Below are 23,729 nucleotides of genomic sequence, written 5' to 3' on the forward strand. Positions count from 1 at the left end.
CTCCTCCATAGATATTCCACTGCATCTCGAGCACATAGGATTAAGATTCATTTTAACACTGATTTACGTGACCTCCAACAAAAAAAAAAACAAACAGCATCTGTAGCTAGCCACCCCATGTCCACAAAGCAAATAAATCCAGAACTTGTAGGACCTGGACTGAGGTCCACAAAACAGCATTAGGCGTTGCCGCAAGAATGAAGTGAGGGGGGGAGGGAGGTTTGCTTATCCCTCCATCAATCCAATCAATGAACTAAGCCTAAAACTCCCTCTTTTCCAAATAGATCGTATGGCAAGGGTGCAACTGACTGATAAGGCACCAGAACTCCAAAGTAAAATGGCAACCCAGAAAGGATTCATTTTCTTCTTTGGGTCTTACCCTAAAGAAACTTTTTGCTGGATCAGAGTTCACCATTTGTAGCTTGAAAAGCTTTTCTCATTAGCAATAATAACCTCATTATCCGTGAAGATTGATCACTTTTTGCCTGCTCTTAAATAATTTATACCAAAACAGAATTGGACAAATGCCAAGTGTAAAATATTAGTGATACTTTGGAGAAAAATCTAGTTCTGTCAAACCCAGAATCCTTCCTGAGAGACTCTGGAGCAGATCCCCACAGTTTATGTGCTTATAGATTTTTCTTCTTGTTTGAGACTAAAATAAAGTAGTCCTGATTACGCTTTAAAATTCAATCTTTTTTTCTCAGAAATTGTAAAATAGTTGAAAAATGCAGAGGACAAATTCCTTAACTTTATGATTTTTGGGGGGCCTTCTGTGCTCAGTCACCTGCCTTCAAAACCATTCCAGTGTGAAGTCCCCCCCCCAGTCTGTTGACATACACTTAAAACAAGCTGCCACACATTTCCTATCTGTTTTTGCAAACATTTTCCAATACAGTTGTCACCATCATCACCCTGCACACTTCCAAAACAAAGCAGCCCTACAGGATTCTGTCAAAGAAAAGTCTCTTGCTATGATCTTCCAGCAGTTGTTTCGTATAGGTTGAAAACATCTCTCCTTTTCTGTTTTTTGGGTTTTAGTTTGTTGTTGTTGTTTTTGGTTTTGTTGCTGTTGTTTTTCCCCCCCTGCAACTCACTGTATTTTTAGATCACTAGCACTACCACAAAGCAGAAACCAGCTTTCAGAGTGAATACATATTCTTGTTTATTTCCTTTGGTCATATTTTTGCTTATTTCTCTTTCTTATTTCTATTTCTATTATTTTGCTATTTGGTTATATTTTGCATATTTCCTTTGGTTATACTTGGTCTTCCTGAAAAGAAAAGCCAAGAGACCTTTTCCTGTACCTCTTCTATGACACTAAGGCACACTACCAGGGCCCAAACAGGGAGCCAGACATCCCTAGGCCACACAACACTTCCATTTTCTTCAGTTTCAGGTAGACGTGGGACTTGTTATTGGTGTTCCTTGAACTTTTAAACACGCATACTTCCATACTTTCTTGTTCCTCAGAAGCCCACCACGTGTCCAACAGATGGACAGTGCTTTCTTCTTAAAATACATGCAGAGACACTACCTGGTAACAAGGACAGCTGTAAAGAAACAGCATCAAGATACGCTTCCTACCTTACTACAGCCCTCTGAACCACTGTTGTGATTTTGTGCAGCTGTAAGGGAAATGGAACAGCTGGGAACTCTGAAAATATAAATTAATACTTATAATCTATTTACTCTTCACAACATTTACAAAGTGTTTTTTCTTTTCCTTTTTTTTTTTGTTTTTAAGAAAATACAAATAGGGGTTACACTTCACAAAGTGGAAGCTCAGTTACAAGCAGAAGCTTATGAACTTTGTGATCAGCAGGTAAAACAGCAAAGATGCATTTCTGGAGAAAGAGTTAAAATTAGCATGGTGTATCATTCCAGTTTAATTGGGCTAGATCCTCGGTTGGCATAAACTAATACAACTGCATCGACTCAAATTAGCCTGTTGAAATGGGCATAGCTTTAGCTATTCCAATGCCAGAAGGAGCCCATTATGTGTGTCTAAGTTCTTTTTCATGGCACACGCCTGAGGAGGATACCTATTAATTCATCCATCAAGGCCAATAAAATGTACTTCTTAAAATATCCTAGAGTCTGGCTCACACGTATGGGGTACAAAAATCTGGTAGAACAAACTGCTGATGTACTTTCCCAGTTTGCATGAAGCACTGCTACAGAGTTAAACACTCATATCACGGAAGGCAAAAGAGGGAGCAAGGGCTCCCAGTGTAATCCTCTCATTTCTCTCAGAAGATTTCCTGTAATATTGCACACGTTCTGCCAGCCAGTCCTGAAGAGGGAAAATGCCCTCCACAGAAGGAGCCCTGACTGAATGAACAGCGACTTCATTTCACCCCACGAGGTGCCCAGCAGCACTGTAACTATTGTGCAATTGTCTAGAATGTGTCTTAGGGGATGCCTGTGATGGATTTTCTTGTTTAGCCATTTGTGCAAAAATCCCAGGCTTTGCTGCACAGCTGGATTTGCTTTGAGAGCCGGCTGTTGATATCCCATTGGAAGAAGCCACACTGCAACAGAAAGTTCAGGATACACAGCATCTCAGTGCTCAGCACTACAGCGAAGGCAGAAAAATTGGGGTGCAGAGGGCACAATTTCGTTCAGCTCATACCGTAAATTGAGTCAGGTTTTGGGAGCAGGGGTGGCTATTTTTGGAACAGATTCCAGAATGATAGCATAGGTCCTGCCTGTATGTTAAAGTCTGACCTATGGGTATATCTTTGTAGCAGTATATTCATCCAACATGATAACAATACTGAAGTCAACCAGGGAAACGTTTTAAATATATATTGGATTCCTGATATCCTTGAGGAAATTATTTTGACCTTATATTGCTGAAAGTTCTCCCCGAGTTATACTGCCAAAGCTCCTTTGTGGCATATAAGTTTATTAAAAAAATGCCTGTTGCAGATTTTCTGATCAGAACCTAGTAATGCAAGTCAGTGGCTTCTGTTCAGCTGATTCAGTGATAGCTCTCTTCAGTAGGGAGAAATTACTTTTGTGTAAGAAGCAATACCCAGCTTGTTTCAAACCTCAGCCTCTGGCAAATCTGTCATAGCAGGAGACATTCCCTGTTTCTTTGACAGATTGGCCTGAGGCTGAAAGTTAATCTAACATGTCAGAAAAAGTATACAGTAGGTAAAGAAAAAAGCCAAAGCTAACCCTCTCAGCATTTTACATCAGGGCACATTTGAAAGAAACACTCATTTATAGATAGTAAAAATATCACTCTAAGTCTTTAAATTAAAATAAAAAGAAGGCTTAAAGTTATGCTAGCAATAAAAATAAGCGTACAGAATCAATGGACCAGAATCTGTAACCTACACCAGGGATAAAACTACTACCACCAGCTAAGATCCAAGACCACTCATTTTTGCTATTACAAATCAATTTTCTTTCTTCTTATCACTCAGAGTGCCAAATTAATAACTGGTTTCAACCACCATGATGCATAAAAACATGAATTTTGAGTACTACTACAATTTAAAAAAGCATACTTGTCAATGCTATCAATGTGTAATTTTGTTGTTGTCATCGTTCTATATATCACTCCACTCAGCAACACAAATTTGTTTCAGTTCCCTGTCCCTTTTTGCTGATAAGGTCCCTGAAGTTATATAAACCATGATTCTTAGAAATACACAAACATTCAAACACACTGAAGTTTTTGCTGTAAACTCTGTCCCATATCTTAGGAAAAGTCAACAGAATTGCTGCTGGCTAGCACTAGTCTTGGAAAGCCAAAATGAGCCAGAACCACATTCTCTGTGGGAAATGCTGTTTTATCGAAAGACTGAGTTATTCCTGCAAAATATTTAATGACTAAACTCCCTTGACAAGTATTGAAGCAAGAAATGTTTATGTTATTTTGTTCCAGTGATTTGATTCTCAGTTGTACCAAGACCGTAAGATTATATTCACGATTTTACATTAGTAAAATGACAATACTGAATGTCTCAAAAATTACTTTCCATTCAATGAAAGAAAAATCTTAGAATTGGGGTGGAAGAGGGCTGGAGAGAGGAAGGGTCTGATATAGAAAGAAAACACATTTAGCAGTGTGGGATTTTCCCAGGGGGTTTTATTTCCAGGCAGCCACATCCAGACCATTAAAACAGGATGAAATACTGCGTGCTTATTGCTGTTCTAAACATGTAAGGAAATTTCGTGAAAACTTATTATGTTGCCAACTTTCTTAGGCAAAGCAACACTCCTGATTCATCTGTACAGTGTGTAATATAAACAGCTAAAACTGCAAGAAAGTATTGTGATAATCTGTAATCCCTGTACCATTTTATAAACTTAAAAAAATATAATGAATGAAGCAATTCACCAGCCAGTCTACAAGTTGTGCTAAGGCTCTGAATGCCCTTACTCAGTGTCACCTAAAGCATCATTTCCCAACTATTAGGTTTTTAACTCCTTATTCCAATACCCTGGCTATTTTTCTTATAACTCAATAATGCTATAATAAGGACAATTGTTAAAGCGAAGGGTACTTTGTTCCAGATGTCATCTGACATAGTTCATTTTTTTTCATTCCCCTCTGGGCTGCTGGAAAATGCTGCTTGGGCAGTCCCTTTCTACAGCTCTGCTCCCTGCTGGACCCTCCTATACTCGCACAGCTATGGACAGAACATTGCTCACAAATATCTTTATGCTGGAAAAAAAAAAAAAAAAAAAAAAAAAAAAAAAAAAAAAAAACAAGCAGAGAGCTAGGCTGTATCTGGAAGGAGGCAGTGGAGCCAAGTCAGGAGATGAAGTAGCTGAGAAGGCAAAGGGCAGCAGAAAGTGCAGCGCAGATCTAGAGGGGAAGGCACCACCTCAAGCCCCTCTACAGCTTTTTCCACTCCATGCACTGAGTGGCTGCCTGCTCCACCACCTCTCCCAGCTCCTTAGTCCTAGGTGAAAATAAAACTGGAAATGAAAAGAGTGGGTAAGTCTAAAGCAAGAGTGAGAGCAGAGTACTTCTGGATCACACAAGCCTGGGAGGTGACTCCAGACACTGCCACACAGAGACGGGGGGATCAGACCAAGATGGATGAGAAGCAACACTTGGGACAAATGTGTACCACCCATCTTCTGCCAGCACCCTCTCTCCTGTCCCATCAGCCCCAGAACCCACTGCATTACCACGTTCTACCAGCAGCTCTGCAGCAGTGGATCAGCTGAGCACCTCCACTGCATTTACAAGTCTCAACTAGCAATGACAGTGGGGGCAAGGAGGAAGGAAGAAAGTTAAAAATGTTTGAGACCCAGAGTTTTACTGGTTTCTGTAAGAACTAAATAAATCCTGAATTAAATGCTTTCCAAATTCTGCATAAGCACATCTTTTGTATCTATGAGGATGATTTCATGAATGACTGAAAGCACCTTGAAAACAAAGCACTAAGCATTGTTCTTTTTATAATGTATGTTTTGAAAAATTGACCAGGCTCATATTAATCTAGTCAATGGCAGCTTTCCAGCCTGATAGCTTCATAACGGGTATCTTGGCCTTTCGAGAGTCTTTTTTTAATCCCTCAGAGAGCATATATTTGCAATTGTATGTGAACTATCATCCTCAGAAAGGAGAAGATTCCACATTATATTTTGCTGCTAGCAAGCTTCTCATGATGAATGCACCAATCTTCATCCTTCCCATTCTGATTTTTCATGGGAGTATTTGTGACAGCAGGCATAAAGAATCCCATCTGATTTTGCATGCATTTTGCTCTCCCAAAGTTCTGGGAGAAGCTAAAACATATGAAGGGAAAAAAAAAAAAAAAAGAAAAAAATATTGGTTTCTTCTTCATATAACAAAAAGGAAATCCCAGTATTGTTTTAACAGTTATCCATCAGTGCAGCTCCCATAGTGGTAATGGAAGAGGTTCTGCCTGCATACCATGTGAAAAAAACTTTTGCAAGCCAAACCTAAGTTTAAGAGATGAAATTTCACAGACCTGAGTAGTACAGAAAGTTAATTTCCTCTCTTCTGTTAGATGAGTTCTCCTTTGGTTCTCTTATAGCACTGCACTGACAGATGATGATTTGAATGAGTCTGCATTGCAGGAATTTCTCAAAGTTCATTTCATACAATTCCTCAAAATAATCACTAAATATTTCAGTTACACCCCAGGCATGACAGTCAATAGTTTTGGCAGTGTCATCAGCAAGCAACAATGTTATCAGCTAATCAGCACTGCCAAACTTTAGCATCACACAAGTGAAAACACAGGTGGTCACAGGGAGAAGACAAGACACTTCACACTAGGCTGAAGCCCTTTGCTGATATTCCCATTTATTCTTCGCTGCAATATACTGCAATGATCTAGGTTCTAGCTGGAAGTCACTGCGGGGACAAGCATGAAAGCTGTGTAAAGAACAGAGGTTTAGTTTCATGAGAAGTTCTGAGCTTTGAAACCTTCAGCTTTCTGCCAAATCTGGATGGATATTTATAAAACTGTTTCCCATAAAATTATCTAAAACATATTTTTTTTCAGTTCAGTTATATGTTGTAGGAGAAACATACACAAAAATAAAAGTTTAAATGAAAAGCTGCTTAAGAAAAAAAATAAAAAAAAACACACACCACAAAGAACTTATAATCTCCAAAAGGTGAAATGAGATTTCACCAGATTTCTTTCTAGTTTTCTTCAAAAAAAAAAAAAAAAGAAGAAAAAGTCCCTAATCAACCTAATTTGACAAGACATCTAGGTTCACATGGAGAACTTACTCCAGGAAAACACGTTTCTGTCAAAGGTTTGAACTAGCTCTGTCAGGCCTATTATTCAGAATATAGGGCTGAAACACTGCTATCACAAAAAGCATGGCTGTTAGTTCCTAGACAGAAGAAGCCATGTGAGCCACATAAACCCAAAGAAGCAAAAAGAAAATAAAACAAGACCCCTTGTCCAGAAGTTCGGTGCAGTCACGATCATTGCCCTGCAGGGAGCTTCCAGCCACTGGATCAGAGGAATAGAGAGCATGCTGGCCAAGGAGCTATGCTGTACTCATCAACAGCCTAATGTGCTAGGTTGCTTCTCAGAGGAATAACCACTGATTGCAATCCCCAAACTTAGTGGCTTTAATTTGTGACCTTCTACTTAGGGATTGACTACAGCCTCTGATGCTTTAGGAAGAAGCCATTACTGTTTCATGCTTCAGACATAGACCATGCACAATCTAGGTACTGTTTCCCACTTCACCATGTGAGGCATAGAGTCCATCAGACTTGGCCTTCTCAAAGGTCCCTGTCTATTGGGTCAGAAATACCGGCTTTCTATAAGCTCCTGGCAACTACAAAAGCAAGTCAGACTGGCCTCAATGGAAGAAAACACACTTCCCCTTAGGACACTGCTCCCAAATGCTCCCACCAAAAACCTTTTTCTTCTAAAGGCTTCTTCTTGGGATGAAACAAGTCCAGTGCTTTGTCCCCTGTAAGCTGGCATTTACAGCAGGATCAGAGGAGCTCATATGAGGAGTTCTTTGATTACAGGAGAACAGTTACATTGCTGTCAGTACAGCACATGTGACTTCGCGTGTGTCTGAGTAAGAAGAGAGCAACAGATGTGAAGGGGAGATCACTGCAATAGGGGAAGGATCCTGTTTCTAGCTTGAATGCACAGAAGGCGTCACAGTGCAGCTTGCCCTCTGTCTCAGCAGTCCTTGATTTTGCTTTCTAACATCACAGGCTAAATCAATTTCCCCCTTCTGGATCAAACTGGAATAAAACCTTAAGTAAAACGTCTTTGTCATAAAGGATATTATTCCCCTGCAGTGCCAGATGGGTCCAGAGACGTGCAATTTATCCAATAGCAGGAGGTGAATACGGGGTTAGCAAAACCATTTTCTCAGTAGTCTCTTAAGCCTTTTTTCCTTTTGCTATCCCAGGCTAAGGTTCATCATTTCAGGCTTTTCCCCTACTGCAAGAATTAAAATACCGAGCAAGTACACAGGACAGGAAGGGAGGCATGACATATGCTAAAGAATATTAACCTGAATTAGCTTTTGAAATAGAATCATTAAACAGATTCCCTGCAAACACTCTCAAAAGTGAGGTATTAATTTATTTGTGAAGGGAACTCGTTCACATTACAGTCACTTTAATTCTAAGTGATTAACTAGATTTGCACGAGCTGAACAGCTCACGACTAGCAACAGGCAAGCTGGTGAAAAGACATCCAGAGGAAGTGAGGGAAGCTTGTCTGCACACAGGGAAGGCAGCTTTCTTAGGACACAGTATGGATCCACATGCAAGGGGTCTGTACTATGCAGAATCTGACAGAGGAGCTTGAGAGCTCTAGGATCACAGCCGTAAGCATCTAGAGAGAACAGAGTGGATGCTGACTGCTAACTGTCCCCTAACACTCCGGTAGCTGGTGACACAGGCTGAAAGTGAGAGTAGGCACCATTTCATCCAGGTGTGGGGATAACAAAAGAGAAAAATACAACAACAAAAAGCCAGTGGATTAAGACAGAATTACAGATTTGTGACCCAGTCTTCAGGGCACACAAATTGGCTGCACCCTCTGCTTGGGCATTTTAGAAAGAGAGAGGGAGTTTGCAGAACTTCGTAGCAGTTAGGAATTAATAATTTAAGCCCAGATCTCTGATTAAGCATGACCTGTTCCTTAGCTGGACAATTTTCTCTCTATTGATACAGTAGGTGCAATTCCTTTGGTGGAGTTTGTTCTGTCACACTCAAGATCTTTATTTTCCAGAACTTCCAGGAATAGCATGCACATATGTGAGGAAGTGTGAAGTCTCAGCAGTATCAAAGGAAATAGCCTGTGCTGTCACCTGCACACTGGAAGAAATGGCTCTGAATATTTAAGGATATCAAGAACTAGCTAGAAAAGAGAGAAGAGAATTTCCAAGGACTCCTACTACTGTAACAGGAATGCTTCGTCCATACTGCTGCTGTCCCAGCTCACCTTTCTGGCTCCTGAGCACCGAGCATCTTTCCCAGGCAGAAAGGTAATGGTATTTGTTGCCTAGAGTCTAAGAAAAAAATAAGGGAATAAAGTAAAACTCTTCTTTGGTTTGAGAACTGCCACACCTAAGGGAATCTACAAGCAGCCACAGAGATACTGTGGGAAGACACTGCTGGGTCAGGCTTGGATTCTGCCCACACCTGGAAGGTGTTTGCACACATCTAAGGAGCAGATTTGTGCAGCTGTTAGAAAAAACACACAAGCTATGCAATAAATAGCACTCATCCCAATAAACATCCTCGTCAGCAGACAAAATGCTTTTACCCCAGTTACATTTACATTTTATTCCAGTGATTTTGGAAGAGCAGTAAAGATTTCATTCACATCCTGTTTAAAACACATTGCTCACAAGCAGTCACAAGAAAAACAGAAATCTCCTGACTAACTCAGTCCAGTTTTGCCCAGCCATCACAGACCACTAATTAAATGCAGGGCCACATGCTTTGACCTTCCCACCCCACTCACAAATATACAGTTCACATACGCTAACATCATAAGGGGGAGGGACAGCAGAAAGGAAATAGCAAGGAGCAAGCTATCCCAGCTAAAGAACCCCTTTTGCCTACAGATCTATTCCAAGTTATCCTGGGAAGCTGGCCAGATTAATTACACTGGTAGACCACACACAGCCCATGGGTAAGCAGCCTTTGCCTTGAAGAACCAACTTGCTTTGTGAAACTCTCCCTTGAAAGCATTGTCAAAGGTGCCAGCCTTGGAGAAACAATGCTGCACAACCCTACCTTCATTCAGCTGCTGTGTTTAGAGTTGTACTAGTTTAGGATTCAGTCTATTGCACCATGTTAGCAGATTGCTGTTGGAAGGGGAGGGCAGGGCTGTAGGAGGAGAATTACAAAACTAACCAGATCCTAGCCTGCTGGCTGGATGAATTCCAGAACATGGAGTCTGTTTTAATCACAGACACATGTACACATTTCCCATCATCTTTCGAATCTCCCTGACAGATCCACTTCTTATGAATGAGCAAGGTATTGAAACCAGCAGGAATCCTACTTTCACAAGGTCCAGAAATGCAAGATTCTCATGAATCTCAAATCCTGCTGGGTAAGAGAAGCCAAGGGACCACACAGTGCACACTAGATGGGGACTGAGATTACTGCTAACTCAACAGGCTGCCATAGAGCCTGGATTTTGTCAGTCACACATTTCAGTGCTCATTTCTGGAAGCATCCTTTGAATAATTTGCAGAAAGGACTAGAACTGGACTTCAATGCAAAGTCACGTTTTCTTTGGGTACCCAAAAAATTAGATGACCTTGCAAGCACCAGAAGCAGCACAGCATACTACCAGTGCCTCCCAGATGCCTTTCTGCAGCAGTGGTCCTGTTTCTCTACAACCATACAGCCTCCAGGCACCATCTGATGTGCTGTGGGTGCTCTAAGGTGGATCTGACTGTTTCAACCCTCTGTCCTGACAGCATAGACCACAGACCAACACATACATCCCTGCCTGAAACACTCTGACATGAATTAGCTTGATCTAAAAGAGGATATCCTCTAAGGTGCTGGACTGTGAAGCAGAGAGGTTGTGTTCTCTTACACCAGCTCTGCTGTGGAAAGGCAACCTCTTTCAGAAGGGCAGTGGCAAACCACCTCAGCAGCAAAAGCCAGAGCACTTAGCCTTGGGAGAGTGAACAGCAACGGGACTGCTGACTCGGTTGTGGGCACTTCAGCCCGCAGAGAGGAGACTAAATCCAGCAACTCTGAGAAAGAGAAGAATTAAGCAAGTCTGCTGTTAAAAGGGCTAAGTATCTTCCAAAGATGCCTTCTTAGACATGCAAGACCTTTACTGTGGGGGACATTTGGACCACTTCCTGTCTTGATTTTCTACACCTTTCTGGAGTGCTTTTCCCCTGCTTATTTTAATTCATTTCACAGAGTAGTTGCCAGCCTGGCATAAGCCTGATATACTTAGCTTAGTTATTGCTAATTACATAACACCTCAGCAACTGATAGTACAGCAGTCAAACCCAGCAAGACATTATCTCAGTAAGCAACTGCTTAGAGCAAAACAATTAGTAAAACTAAAATCAGAACTTATAATACTTCTGTCACTGCTGGTAAAATTGCAGGCAACACCTTTGTTAGGACTAGCTTGTTACAAACCAAGCAAAATCCGCTGCCAGGAAGAAGACTCAAAGGTGGGTGGAAGAAGGAACGTGGCAGTCGAGAAAGGCAGTACTGGCCTTCTCTGAGGGGCAGCATGTGGTTCAGTGGCACAAATACCACCTTCCTAAGAAAGCAAGTTTAGTCTTCTTAAAAAAAAAAAAAAAAATCTCATGCCAGAAACATCCTCCAAGCAAGACTTCCATAATAAAACTGAAAGCGCAGTGAAAGCCCCTGCTGACTTCCTGACAGGGCAATAAAACTCCTGTGTCATCCAGGAGAATCACCAGAAAACTGACCACAGTGACTCTCAAGTGTCAGGACTTGAGTAAAAACTGTGACCTTCAATCTCAAAACTTGAGTCAAGGTTGTCAAATGCTGAGCAAAAAGCTCAATAAATTCAGACCCTCTCTGGAGTAAGAGGAGGAAAAACAAGAAATAAATGAAGCTAAAAATCACCAAGCCAAGATTACAACAGAGGCCAAGCTAAGCAAAATGGCTCAGCTTCAACCCCAACAACAGCCAGACACAATCACTAATAATACTACACACCTTGAACAATAATTGAAACATTTGACATCAACCCACCACTCATGGATTCCACTTTCACTGATCTTCAGTGGAAGATCCGGAAACAATGAAAACATAGGATTCTTTTACTTCCAGCCACAGACAATATGAAAAAAGTCAGTAAAAGCACAAATGAGTAAAACAGTTCTAAATTAAGCTAAAGGGATGGGATTCCATGATTTGTTGTTGTTAAGTATCTTTTTAAGGATGTAGTAAATCCTGATATTCAGAATTCACCATGAAGTAAAAGCCATTTGTTTTAAATGTATACACACAATATATATATGCTTATATAGGCAAATCTCTATTGGATGCAGAATAATTTGAAATACTGAGGTCAGAAGCAGAAGTATGCAAGAAATTCTATCAGAAAAATGGATCGTAGAGTGGTTAAGAAATACACAAAATATGGACCTGGCTGTGCAACATACAACTCCAGAGTTCCTTGGAGAGCTCTGCATGAGCACAGCCACCAACTTCTCCACATCACTTTGCGGGATTAAGGCCTATTTTAAAGACTCTGAACAAAACAGCCTGGAGCATAATTCAATCAGGACTAAGATGAAACCAAGTTTAGGTCTGAATATTCCAAGTACTTTTATAAGCAAGAAAAAAAAAAGAAAAAAAAAAAAGACAAGGCTCAGTTACTCATTCAGACATGAGTATTATGTATTAATGACGGAATGAAGTGAAAGCATGGTAGGTATCACCTCGAGTTGTAGGATTGTAATTTCACTGTTAACATCTGAATCCACATTCAGTTTGAAACCACCTCCAATTGCACTGCTTGTAGGGGTTAAAGCCATCTTAGCTGGTTTCACAAACAGACACCAGCAGTGAGAAAAAAAAGTTCCCTAGACTGCTTAGCTACTGATAGCTAATCTCAATTTCTTTTCCTTTTTCCCTACCTTCATTTTCTCAGTTCATTTGTGCCCTCGGAAGCCCATCCAGATTTCAAAGAGAGGCATTACAACAGTAGCATCAAAAAGTATTGTTGCACAACTGAAAAAGGATGTTTATGCTTTATTGCTACAAGAAACACTAGATAGAAAAATACCTGTCAGGTAATCTAGTCTTTCCATCCTGTTCAGAATTACTTTCCACCACAAAGTATTTTACTAACAGAACATTATAGATTATCTGGAAAGAAAAAAAAAAAAAGGATGAAGATGTTTCTGAAACACTGCAGGTACAGATGGTGTTTCCAAACAACCGAATACTGTATGCATTTCTAAATAAGTTACCATGTGTTTATAGCACTCAGTATGTAGCATTTCAGAGGGACAATTTCAAACATGCAAGAGAAAATGAACCAGCATTTATATTAATAGTTACTAAGCTCAATACCAAGCATGTATGGGTTGAAAAGTTAAAATAAATTAATGAGAGAAGAGAAGAGAAGAGAAGAGAAGAGAAGAGAAGAGAAGAGAAGAGAAGAGAAGAGAAGAGAAGAGAAGAGAAGAGAAGAGAAGAGAAGAGAAGAGAAGAGAAGAGAAGAGAAGAGAAGAGAAGAGAAGAGAAGAGAAGAGAAGAGAAGAGAAGAGAAGAGAAGAGAAGAGAAAGCTTTAGAGTTGCTTCCCTCTGCTTGGGTACTCTGCCTGACACAGAGCAGTCGAAGGTTTTTAAAACTCAGGTAATAGCCAGTAACAGAGTGAGACTGTTTCATCAGATATACACAACTAATATTTAAATGCACTAGTGCCACTTCACCCTTTTGTTCAACTTCACAAAAAGAACTTGCTGTAAATATTTAGATAAGATGCATATTCTGCAGCCAACAGAAACCAAGAAAGATAATTCTCTAATATGCAACTTACTGAGGCCGCATGCATTTTCAAAGCAAAATTCAGAGCATAGAGAGTTTTTGACAGATTTAAAGACAGCAACAGCCACTCAACTATTACAACTTACAAGGGAAAATAAACGAAAAAAAAAATTACTTACCAATACTACAGACTGCTTCTGCCTTAAAAATGAATGACCTTTAGGACCCAGGAAGGGTATGGGGCACATTCTGGCACATATCCATTGCCCTGACCAACTTCACAACACTTAGCCATCCAGATCAAAAGATGAATGTTTCTTCCAAAGGTAAAACCCACCATTTAAACAAACTACAGTTATGTTTTAGGTAACAGTACTGCTGCTGCTATTTCTGTCATGAGTATTCAATCAGCCACTTATGTTCATAAGGAGTCTATAAGGTGATATTGGGCAACGCTCTCCCAAACATGTAATTAATAAAGCCCTGGTATTAGTCCATCTAAGACACAAATACCGATTATAGAGAATAGCGAGTGAGAGTGTGTGTGCATGTGAGAGAGAGAGAGAAAGGGGAGAGGGAGAGAATGAATTATAAATGGATCTAATTTGGCTATAATACAAGCTGCACATGTGGACTGAGACGAGTCTCTGGCCCACAGTGTGTAAGCTGTCACCAAATTGTATTTTGTTAATAATTCATATCTGTAGCCATTGAATTAAGCCAGCCAAAGTGCCACCTACCCAGGTATCTAAATACAGCCAGCATAGCTATCATTTAAACAGCTACAGCTTGGTTTTGCTTAATATGGTTTCTCCTAAAATTTTGACAGCTGCTTGAATGCTCTAGTAGTTTTTAGCCAAATTATTGCAAGATTTCCGTTTCCATCTTAAACCCTGAAAATAGGTGTATATTTTACTAATAACCAACCAGTGCTTTCAAGGTCAACAGAGGAAAGGGATTAAAAAACTGTACAAATCAAAAATACATATATAAAGTCTTACACAGATACCATTTCTAACTTATTTCACATTTATGCTCAACACTATCAGTCAAACAAACTATCGGTTTAGCCTCAAGAAGAAAAGGCTCAGGGGAGACCTCATAGCTCTCTGTAGGTACCTTAAAGGAGGCTGTAGAGAGGTGGGGGTTGGTCTGTTCTCCCACGTGCCTGGTGACAGGACGAGGGGGAATGGGCAAAAGTTGCGCCAGGGGAGGTTTAGGTTGGATGTTAGGAAGAACTTCTTTACTGAAAGGGTTGCTAGGCATTGGAATGGACTGCCCAGGGAGGTGGTTGAATCGCCATCCCTGGAGGTTTTTAAAAGACGTTTAGATGTAGCCCTTAGTGATATGGTTTAGTGTAGGACTTGTTAGTGTTAGGGCTGAGGTTGGACTAGGTGATCTTGGAGGTCTCTTCCAACCTAGACGATTCTGTGATTCTGTGAAACAACAGCTGTTTTGCTTTCATTTCTGTCATTCATTTTGATATCCCAAAGTATTGTCACCAGCAGGAGATGAACATTAGTTGTGATGAAACACTGCTTTCTGGAAACTCTTAATTTCTCCAAATGTCCTCACTACATATTTGGGTGTGCAGTGGTAGAGATTTACCTCAAGCAAACAGAAACCTCAGATGAACATCAGCTGTTCTACATGCACAATTTTACTGTCAAATCATACAATCTGATAATCAGAGAACAAAATATTTAAGAATATCTGGCTGTGATTATTTTGCTTTGAAACAAAGTATTATGGCAGTAAGCATTATTTACTCACATAAAGATTGCTAGACCCACAACAACCTAGAAACTCAAGTGTTTTATTAAGAGTAGATTACATCCCTCCAGAACTTGACAAGAGCATGGTTCTTTCTGCTGCAAACGCACAGGAGATATCACTTTGGTTAAAGGTAGATGCTCCCTTTATGTCTGACGTACATAAGTGGTATAAGATTCCATGTCACAGATGATAGCGGTATTTCCACACTGGTCAGCTTGTAGGTCATATTATTGTCTAAACATAACTACACACACACCATGCCACCCCCCAAAAGAGCTTTGCTGTCTGCATTAATCCCATGTAGTTAAACTGTCTAGTTGCTGTACTATGGAAAAAAATTTGAATATCTACAAATATTCGTAAGCACAGCTGCTAATTAATAACCACTCTGCTTGCACCTGATATTTGTCTGTAGCTGGATACGGCTCCCAAGCATCTGGATCTGTAGTAGCAACTTTGAGATTAGGAACTAAACATTGCCAGGATTTGGTAGTTAAAATTTTCTCTCATGAAATAGTTTAATTATATAGTGTATCAAACTCATTGTAGGAGAAGTAAACTAAAGTAAGTTATTTAAAATACCTGAATCCAATCCTCGATCATCTTTTTTTATTCACTATATACATTCTATCTACATAAAAATATACATGTATAAGTGTATGTATACAAGTGTATCTATCATCAACATGGAAGTAAGAACTAATTTTTTTCCTTAAAACTGTTAACAATTATTAAATACCAGTTGCACACAGCACTTTTATATATTTAAGTAGGGAACACAGAATGAGGCAGCATGTGCTAGCTGCAAGCTCTAGGGAGACAGGCTTAATCCACTAATAAATCCACCCGGACCTCAACAGATGCCATCTCCTGTCAAAGCCATTAGAAAACACTCGATCATTTGTTCCTGTTTTGGCTGCCATGTACAACATAATCAAGATCATCACTTCCCGAGAAACATCTATCTTTGGACCTTACAATTTATTTTTTTATTTTTTACCTCTTCGCAGAACACCAACAGCATCCCCATTTAAAGGCCACAGACATGGGAAGGAATAGCTAAATTCTCCCAGAATGGCATTAGAAGAGCCAACTAATTGTGCTCCTGGGTCCCATCCAGCTATTGTTTGTTGCTCATGCTGCTCTCCAGGCTGTGCACAGTCCCTGTCTCCAGACAGCCGTGAAGTATCCACCTGCGCGCATACAGGCTCACACAACACATATCTGTGTCACAGTTGTATAACAAAACAGATAAAAAACTAGTGGGTGAGCTGTCAAAGGGCAAGGAAAAAGCAGATCTGCTCAAGAACAAATAAGGTAATACATGTGTTTGGAGCAAACCTAACAAGTGGCAGCTGCTGATAGTACAAACCCTAGAAAGCACAATGGAAGTAGAAGAGTCAAGAACAGTATGACTTTTGTGTCCTCCTCCAAGTCACCACAAATCTTCAATGAAAAAAACTCTTCCCTATTTATGAAAGGGAAAAGTGCATTAGTTACTGAAATATTAACCATCCACTGTTGCTTTACCTGTCTTAATCCAGTGTTGGGAGAAGAGATTTTAAAGACATGTGTGGCAAAACCACTCTGCAAAAACCTGCCTGAAGATCTGAACACACGTTTTGCCTGAACACCAGCTGAACAGAAATTGCAGCTACAGCATTCAGCCAGACATGAGTCATGCCCATCACAATGAGAGCTTGCTGAGTTTAAAAAGATAAGATTGGTGTAACCTTAGGCCTTTAAGAAAGTAAATACTAACTACCAGTTGACACCAACAAGTCCTGCTTTCTAACAAAGTGCTTTGATTTCTGTATGTGTCATCTCAGGAGTCATCACTCTGTCCCTATTGTCACATTTTTAATTGCATCATACACTGCAATGCCGATGCTCATTGGACTCATACCTTGAACTTGTAAATTACTGGTATTGAACATTGCAAACCACAGCTAAACATTATCCACAGTACACCTGTCAGCCAAAGATCATTTCATTTTTTTTTAAAGAAGCAAGAACAAATTTATTGAGGGGAATAAAAGGAAACTGTAGAACTTCATTTCCATCATTTGCAGTTATCTCATTCTTTCCTATATGACTGCACACACAACTGTCTATAAACATTAACGACGAGCACATGACAATGACCAGGTGGTCAGGAACCACCTTCACTGCCACCAAAAGCTTTTAAAATACCCCTTTTTCCTTAGTTTTGCATAATCTGTGTGGACATAAATCATCTTAAAATAGCTGTAGCCTTTAAACAATCAAAATTTAAGCTGGCATGTGTTTCCTTCTAGAAAAGGATACTACCTCATTTAACTAGTTTTCAGACCAACATACATTAATGCCAGCAAACATTACAAAGAGGGCAGATGATGCAGTCAGCCACATTAATGGACTTCAGGGAATTGTATGACATAAGGAAAGCACAAGTGCTCTACAATCAACAGTTTGCACCTAACCACAAACACCTGGATGAGTCTCTCTCAATCCTGGGAGAGGGGAAAAATAAAACAAAGAACAGAGCAGCTGTTCTACATATGCATTAGACTCAGCTTGACTTATCACAAGACACCAGGCAAAGGTAGCATCAAGAATGCATAAAAACAGCCAGAAACAGAACAAGGTGCTTGGCCTCTATTGCACACACCAGCTATGAAAGATTAAAAAAAAAAGTACAGGACATTTTGAAAGTGCATGCAGCTCACTGATGATACTTTATGGGCACCCACATCGCTGGGAAAATCATCACTGGGTACTAGCAGGTACCATTTCAGATTGACGCAGCCAGCCATAAACCTCTCAATTATATCTATCTTTCATTTCTCAACTCCTGTAAAAATAACAAGTTACTATGTTTGCTATCACTGTGACTGATGAGGATTTCACACAGGTCCAGTGCTCTCCAAGATGGAACAAAGTGGGAAATAGTTGTATCACTTTACGAATACTTTGCATAGTTCCATTCGATTGTTTGAGATGGATAGCTTGCTGTAGGTAAGATCAAAGAGTGGTGTAGGAGGAATCTGACAGGAAAGAAAAACTATGACCTAGATAAGGAGCATCCCAGCAAATTCTGACTAAAATAGACAGGCTATTAGCTATGAAGAAGCAGCCTGTCTTCAGCCAGAAATGTGACATTGCCCCTTTTCCAAAGTTTAAAAAAAAAAAAAAAAAGATGTGAGACAAACAAACAATCATACCAAAACATTGGTCTGTTAAAGGAAGGAATGAGCTGGGCCAACTAGCACACACTTTCAGAGCACACAGACAGCAGCCAATCCAACCTGCAAGATCTATAGTCATCTGGCACCACAACAAAAGGTGAAAGATGCAGAAAACCCACAGAGACACTTCCTTTGGTTAGTTTGTGTGCTATTTACTTTTGGGTGAAGAAATAAATTAACGTTTTCAGTTTTCTACGGATGAATCACTTGGCTTACCCAACTGGGAAGAAGTGCTCTAGCAACAGTCAGCAACGTACCTGGGCAGATGGTAAAAGTGGTCTTTGATACAATGCAAAAGCATATTAGCAGTACAGACAGCATCATAATTGTGCATTAGCAGGCATGTGCGAGACCCAGAGGCAACCCAATCAAGCAGAGCAGAGTTGGCCAGAGCCAGATAACATGGCTTAGAAATACTGCCATTGTCTGCACTAAGGCTAGACTGCACAAGCTAGGTCAACCCACAGAACGTCCCACAAACTGGTCAGGAACCAAACCATGGTTCCAGGCACCAACCTGAATCCTTGCATCTCTCTCCTTACCAGCTGGCACGGAAAGGGGAGAGCAACATTTGTACGATTTCTTACCCATTTCCAAGGAGATATAAGAAGCATACAGATCCTCTTCCCTACCTGCCTGCCTTCTACAGGGAAAAACACTTTTAAGCAAGGACCACTTCATGCCTCCTCTGGCACAGAAGCAACATGATGACTGTTATTGGACCAACAGTATCAGTCAAACATGTCCTAGAGATCTTTAGAGTGCTTCTTAATGCAGCAAAGACTGATGCTGCCCAGGACAGTCAAGGGTTTGGCCAGTTTTATTTGTATGCAAGCTTGCATAATACTCATTTTTATAAAATGAAGTGTTCTTTTTCCTCCCAAAATATATATGAAATTCTATTGGAATATGCTTCCTTATGTACCTCCCTTACCATGCTCTCTGCTTCTGGGCCCAAGGCCAGAGCAGTTCTGCTCTCCAGATGCCAATCTTGTTTTTCTCTGGACTGATATTGGAATGAGCAGATCAACAAAGGACAGCAGCGGAACCCTCTTTAGTAGGAACGAAGGTCAAAGCATTATGTGGCAGCAAGTTTTCTGCTCTGCCAGCAGCAACAGAAACAGTGACATGTTCTGCATAGGTAATGATTGCAGTTTATATTCACATACTCACATTTCCAAATACTGTCCTGGTAATATGATGAACAACACATGCAGATCCTCTCAATGAACTATGTTTTGAAAGTTGTCTTCTCTGAACAGCTGGAGTAATGCTGGTTCCCAGTCCTCAGGCAGGCCATAAAATAAAAGACTTACTGACAGCCAAAAACACAACGAAAAAAAAAAAAACCACACCCTGTTGTGGTACTACACAACAGAGCCATCTTACAAACCATTCCTATCCCCGTGTTGCAGAGAGATTTTTATGCTGTCAACTTAATAATGCAATAAAAGGCAGAGGAGAGCTTTAGTTATAAGTATCAAAATATAAAATTCTACCCAGATAGTGCTGGGAAGATAAAGTCTCTTCTCACAGACTAGAAGTGACAGCTTTGCATTGGAAAGCAGCAGTACAGATTCAAAAGCTCCAGGAAAACCTGTACTAAAGGCACTGAAAAATCAAAGTGCAGCTGCTCTTTTTACTGTTTAAATCATTATATATTAGCAACAAATCTTGTTGTTGGCCAACAGTCAGAAATGGCATATGGCCAATAAAAGGTTCAGTGGAGTTTTCCATCTGTCACTGAAATCAGCTATGGCTCCAGCTCATACACAGTAAGTTTGGTGTCATAATTATTTGTGTACTAGACATCAACCATTCATTCTAACATAATCATTTGACTACACAATTTGCTAAATATACTGCCCAAGCAAAGCACTACATAACCATACAACTGAAATGCATGGGATACATTTATAGTACATAGTACTAGCACTAGCGAGAGTTAAGTACATGATTAGAGGGTGGGGTCTTGCAACAATAGGTTATACAAATAGAAACACACTGAAGTATCCTCTCAATATGTAACAAAGGCATTAAGAGGCAACCATGATCTTATTAAAAATCAAAACACACAGGATAGCAAGTTTGTGAGTGGCCACCGCATATAATTTTCCCCTGCTTGCTCATTCCAAGTATCAGGCATATGGATTTACTTTGCTGTCTTTACTGTCCTGCCAGCACAAGAAGGCTGACAGACAAAGCTTTCTTGTTTCACTGTAGCTTCAGCAAATACCTTAATAAAAGCAGATTGATTTTTTTTCCATTCATTTTTATCACTCTCAAGCAATAATGTTATTTTCCTCCCTCCCCCACAGCACTCCAGCACTACAAGTCCTGCACTGATAGGTCTTTAGGGCTGTATTTAGATCTTGATTTTCCAGACACCAGAATTTATATTTCAATCAGCCAAGAGTCACAGACTTCTTGGCCCCAGATTCCAGCACAGGCACAGGTGTACTACAATTTTCTATTTAAGTCAGGAAAAACTTGTAACATTCCCAAATACAGTTCTTTAACAATGGTAGCGGAAGGAAAACTAAATAAATATGTTCCAAGTCATGCTGGAAGTCAAACCCAAAACATTTGTTTGTGCAAGTTTGCAACAGTCCTTTCTCTTCCTTAAGTTTCACTGCTCCACATCTTCTACAAAAGAACTAACAAAGAAGTTTAGAGCTACTGGATCTGACCTGTGACTGCCTCTTAACGTTTAGAACTGGGGATGCTGGGAGCATGGTAAAGAGGGATGCAGGAATTCACTGAAACTTTTTCTAATATTTAATAACTCTTTTGCGGTTTGGTCAGAGCTGGCACAACTTCACAGCAATAAGCTGATTTGCACATGGCTTCAACAGATGATAGCAGTTCACAGGGACATTTTTTTGCTGCAAATAAAGTCCTATGCATAATGCTGTTTGGCTCTTCAGAAAAGGAAGATAAGTAGAAGTAGATTGCTTTATTTTTTAAAAGATAAATATAAATACTGACAAGGGGTTAAGTGCTCAACTCGGATATCTAAACATTACTTACCTTGATAGGTACTGGGCCCGCAGAGTACCCAGGACATTCACATGAGGCTAGAAGACATAGCAGGATCCATTCCAGAGCAGCAGATGGAAAGCAAGTAGGATAGCCTCAAATACCCAAAGGTCAAACACCTACAGTTATAGAACAGAATTGGAGCCTAACACATTCAAACTCTTGCACAGAGGATATCCCATTAAGCAGATCCAGTATTCAATAACTCAAGGGCAACCAAACTGAGCATTTTCAAAGTCTGTTTAAATCTGCACAATTTTCTTTATTGCCTCTGTAAAATTGAAAGAAATATTCAAATCAGAATACAGATCAAAACAAAGCATTTCCAAGCAGGGCTTTTAAAGCCCTGTTTTAAAATATTTCCAATCATTTGTCCTGTCTTGAAGGTTGGAAATTTGTGCAAGCTCTTTTACCAGGAACATCAACTCACTGGACAGGCAGGAGATACAAACAGAACAAAAGTTCAAAGAAGTGGTTTAGGAGGAGGCAGTTTTATACAGACCCCAGGAAGGAACTGAAGAATGTGCAGTGCATGCTGTGAAAAGTCTCCCTCGCCTTGAATTAGAAGGGTCTTCAAAACTAGGAACTGTTAAACTGAGAAGAATCAAAGTGGGAACACTCAAAGGTCAATTCAAGAGAAAAAGGGAGCACAGATGCACACATTCAACTCTTCTCTAGAAGGCACTGTTTCCTCCCTCAGGCTGAACAGAGCCTGAACAGGCTGAACTGCATTTGGTGTCTCAGTCTTCCATAGGAAAACATAAGACACTCTCCTCGATTCTCAGAGATTTTGTATTGGCTTCAGTGGGCATAAACTTCAGAGAAGCACGATGAGAGGCTATACGCTGTCCTAGTCCAGCAGCCCAAGCTCTTAAACACTACCAAATAAAAACACATTTCCAGCTAATGGAAGTGATATAATTGGGGAAAGTGTGGAGGTAGATCACAAAGCTGAAGCTGTTCACAGCTGCTTCCTCCTCAGCAGGAAACGATGTTGAAAACAATCCATCCATTTAACTACACATTTCTCAGTGTGGCAGATGAAATTCAGCAACAAAACACTAAAGAAAGGAAAATCGAAGCTTTATATTTACAATATAAAATACTCCGAACCACCTGTTCTCACTCAAGGAAGAGATACTGAAGATACAAAGGTAATTCAGTGAAAGCATCAACTGAATGCCCAGTAGCATTGGAAAGGGGAAAAAATCAAACAAATATTAGGAATTATAAGAAAAAGAACAGAAGATATCTTTATACTATTCTATAATTCAACAGAATACCTACATCTTGAATATCATGTTCAATTCTGAGCTCCCTTTCACAAAGGGAGCAATAGAAAAGGTACAAAGGCCAATAAGTATAACTAAAGGAACAAAATTACTTCTGCACACAGCACAGTTACACGCACTCTGGAAAACAGATGGCTGAGGGGGGAAATAAAACAGAAGCTGCATGTTGTGGAGAAGGATAGCAAGGAAAAACTGTTCAGTGTCTACTCTAATGCAAGGAGAGAGGAGACAACTGCTTGGATGACGAGAGAGCAGGTTGAAAACTAAGAAGGAAAGGTGTTGCTTCATGCTGCTTGTAGTCAGCCTGTGGAACTCACTGCCTCAGGGTGCTACAGACAATAACTGCTTCACATGTTCAAAAGTGAATACACAAGATGACACAAGGAAAAAAGCATACAAAGAAAGCCTGCCAAACACGAATACTCGAATCCTGGGCTGCAGCTGAAGATGAAGAGGGCAGACTGGTAACGTATCCAAACATGCCTGCCCTCCCCTTACACTGTTAGAACAGCACTACTACCATTGCCAGAAACAGGACCGGACTAAACTGAGCAGTGACATGATCCACTAAGTCTGTTCTTATGTTAACAATATGTCTGCAGAAATATCTAATGGGATGTGTGATTCTGAGACAAGGCTGTTGCATACAGACTCACCAAACAACACCAGCTGCTGCACAAGACCGACTGCTCTCCAGCTCTTTGACTCTACCAAGAGCTTGGACCACAGAAGAAAGCAAGCTCAGTGCTTGCTCCAAATCACCTTTCTTGGCTTGTCGTGGTAAGCAGAACCAGAAGCAGCAGTGGAAGAGAAGGGACAGGAGGAGGAATTTGTCATTTTTTCTTCCCCTACCAGAAGGCTTTGTCTCTGCTAGCACCGAGAAACAGAAGACTTGCTCTAGCTGAGAAAACTTTTGCAATTGACAGAACCTTTAAAAT

General features: G+C 40.3%; 1 long non-coding RNA gene across 9 annotated transcripts in view; it reads right to left on the bottom strand.

Moving 5' to 3' along the window:
• The window catches only part of LOC310904870, a 140,313-nt gene that overhangs the window by 106,514 nt on the left and 10,070 nt on the right, over positions 1-23,729 (bottom strand). The window contains exon 4 of one of the 9 annotated variants that reach the window (XR_014588664.1): positions 19,634-21,618. The exons of the other annotated variants lie outside the window; for them this stretch is intronic. This is a non-coding gene — a long non-coding RNA (uncharacterized lncRNA). The remainder of the gene's footprint in view (positions 1-19,633; positions 21,619-23,729) is intronic. 9 annotated transcript variants of the gene reach the window in all.

Source organism: Anser anser (genome assembly GCF_964211835.1).
Source record: "Anser anser genome assembly, chromosome: 10".
Taxonomy (NCBI): Eukaryota; Metazoa; Chordata; class Aves; order Anseriformes; family Anatidae; genus Anser; species Anser anser.